General features: G+C 38.0%; 1 protein-coding gene across 3 annotated transcripts in view; it reads right to left on the bottom strand.

Annotated features, from left to right (window-relative positions):
• The window catches only part of LOC118742835 (40S ribosomal protein S24), a 4,363-nt gene that overhangs the window by 739 nt on the left and 449 nt on the right, over positions 1–3,175 (bottom strand). The window contains exon 1 of one of the 3 annotated variants that reach the window (XM_036475223.1): positions 295–366. The exons of 1 other annotated variant lie outside the window; for it this stretch is intronic. The gene's annotated coding sequence lies outside the window, so the exon portion shown is untranslated. Of the gene's footprint in view, positions 1–294; positions 367–3,175 lie in introns of those variants that run through there. One more of the 3 variants, XM_036475220.1, reaches the window with a different exon arrangement.

Genomic DNA, 3,175 nt, shown 5'->3' with positions numbered 1-3,175 from the left:
GTGGCGGTTGTACCGGACATTTTGCAGCTGTTCTGTAAATAAAGGTATAACAATTATAGGAAAGTGAAAAGTGTTTGAGTAAATAAAATTGTGTCCGGCGTCCAATGCTCTACATCGGCAACATAACCTCACAAAAGCCCGATTTGACATTAGCATACAACGGAGGAATCATATATCCACGTGTGCTCCAACGACGAAGTGGAATATTTCAGTTACAAATTCACTGTTTCCTTGTGCAGCAGTTACGCCAGACACTTTTTAAAAGAATTACTTGGGACATTTTGCAAAAATTACCTGTTAAAACACTTAAAAAGTATTCAAACACGTCTTTAGCACAGGCACGACTTTTTGAGAAAGGAAGACATGCTTCTTCGTTTGACGTCATATTGGCAGTACTGAAATGTCAAACTGACAGTTCTAATTGCAGAGTGGTTACATTTGCAGGGTTGATTTGACATTTTTTGGTAATTAACTATTTGAATAAAAAATAATAAAATTGCGACTTTTTGTGTCTAGTTTAGATTTTAACTTGTATTATTTAAAAATTGAATGATAAAAGTGGAACCGGGAATATGAAAAACGTTATAAAAGACTATGACGGAAATTAAATTTAATGGATTCGTGAGACACGGCTGGAGGGATAAGGTCTGACTAGCGCTTGACAACCCTGCAAAATCGTTGGATCATGTAGTCTATTTGTGGTAAATTGGAGTACTTACAAAAGTGGTCCTCTGTCATGCTGTAGCGGACCAACTGGTGTCTCTGCGCTAGCTCATTGTCAAGGCGCATCAATTACAGGTGATAGCGATAGAAGCTATGCTTCTTCTTATGAGCACGCTTGTGTCAAATTATCGTCTGTTTTGCTTTATTTACATATTCGCTTACACATACACATATACGTATATATATACCCTGCAAACAAATGCTCCCGAAATCTTTAAGAGTGTCGGAAATTTGTTACGATTCTTTTAGAAATCTGTAAAGAAAAACATATGAAGCGGTTGACAAGAACTAGTAAAGAAATATCTGTATGATTTCTTAAAGAAAATTCTTAAAAAAATTGTGAAACCTTTCAGAATTCTATGAAATCTTGGTATGCAGGGTATACATATACACACGAATATGAATAGATAAAGAAGATGTTGATGACACAAGGAGTTCATACCAACGGTAAATGTTGTTTTTGTACGATTGCTACAACCTGTAGTTGTTGAATCATGCTCATTGTTTGTTATCCGATCACTGCTCGTGCTTTAACGAAACGTGATTGAAGTTGAGCATTTGAAAGCACATTTGCATGTCTGGCTGTAGCTGAGCGTGTAGAGATGCTCGCTGTTCGTTCTTAGCTCCCAGCATGTTCGGGTTCGAATACCGTCAGAGGCAACATGTAATTTTTAATTTTTGTCTTGGTTTTTATTAATTTCGAAAAAGTATTTGAGAAGTGAAAAACGAAAGCGTGTACAAACGAAAAAATATAGCAACAATGCCATTGTTATTATGTTGGAGTAGTTTTGTGCTACTCTGATGTAATGCGGGGATGGAGTATATGGTCCTGCCCTAGGACATCGCAATGTTAATTGGACCATATTTTTTATATGAATTGTGGTTAATTTTGGAGTACTCCTTGGTCCTTAGGGAGTACTCTTTACACGCATGCATGGAGTAGTCGCGATTTTTGCAGGGTACGCTGTGAGAGTAGAAGTGGCCTAACCCAAATTTTTTTGTACTTACTATTTTAAAATTCAGCGGCTCCGCTGGCTTGGCCATGTCTTTCGGATGGACAGAAACGCTCCTGCTGGTAACAGAGGAAGAGGAAGGCCTCCTCTGCGTTGGAAAGACCAGGTGGAGAAGGACTTGGCTTCACTTGGCATTTTCAATTGGCGTCAGTTAGCACAGAAGAGAAATGACTGGCGTGCTGTTTTGGACTCGGCCAAAGTCGCTTAGGAGGTTACAGCGCCAATTAAGAAGAATGAAGAAGATTTTAAGTAGTTCAGTACCAAAACAACTAAAGAAGTATAAATTCGGGCGAAACCGAACTTTACATACCCGCCGCAAGTATTAAATATCGTTTTTCACCCTTCAACAAAATGCATGATAAGCAAGAGTTTTTCTCAATAGTTTCGATAATATGCTTTGATATATTATAAAGCGATTATCGATATACACTTATGTAGGCATAGGTGGGTGGTACCACGCCCATTTTCCCAAAATCTAGAATCTTGTTTCTTGTTAAGATATTGCTATAACTTGGAGTAAATTGGCGTCAATAGTTATTGGAATGTCGGAGTTTTCGTATTTCTGAAATATACCGTAAGTGGGCGTAATTTTAGTCCGATTTAAAAAAAAATATCAACATATTCCTTTTCTGCGGCAAGGTTAATAACTGTACTGAGTTTGGTAGAAATTAATAGACCAGTTACCGAGATACATATATCGAGCCCTAAGTCTAGGTTCAGACAGAGAAACTTTTGTTGCGGCAACTCCTTACTTGTGGGGGAGGGAGTGACGAGGAAGGGGGAAGGGCACCGAGTTGCTAGTGCTCGGGCAACACGCTTTGTGCTCTCGTTCGTCTGAGTAATTTAGTTGGCCGTTCACAGCTGACAACAACAATTATGTACAAAAGAATTGCTCTGTGTGAAACCGAAGAGCAACACCAAAAGAGAAATTGCCGAAAATGAGCAACAAAGATTTCTCTGTGTGAACCCAGTCTAACCGCCAAAAAGCTTTAAGCGACATTTTTGCCATATATTCTTTTTGGTGCAGAAATGTATTTAGATCAGAGGTGGGCAGCCTCGGCAGAGCATTTTTGTAGTGTGCATGCAATCGATGTCACTGTGTGCGTGGGAACAAGTCGTGCAGTTGAATGAAGCTTTCGCTGCCTTTTCAAGGATAGCGTATATGTATACCAGGGAAGCCAACTCGTGGGGAAGTTTTTGTGGGCAATTCTAAAACAAACCTTTCTAGCCACTTAAAACATGCACTTCATTATATTAGAATTGAGTGAGCTACAAAACCTTCAAAAATCTTTCTAGAAAATCTAAATAAAATGCTAGAAATTTTTACGAAAGTTTGTTGAATGGTTTTTTTTTGAATATTGCACAAAGTTTTAATCTTGGATTTATATGGGGTTTGTTAAAGAATATTAAAGCTAAAAATAACTCAAATTAAAAAAAAA

This window comes from Rhagoletis pomonella, unplaced genomic scaffold, assembly GCF_013731165.1.
Source record: "Rhagoletis pomonella isolate Grant_MI unplaced genomic scaffold, Rhpom_1.0 Rhpom_scaffold_00007, whole genome shotgun sequence".
Lineage (NCBI taxonomy): Eukaryota > Metazoa > Arthropoda > Insecta > Diptera > Tephritidae > Rhagoletis > Rhagoletis pomonella.
This window is presented reverse-complemented; position numbering and strand designations above follow the sequence as displayed.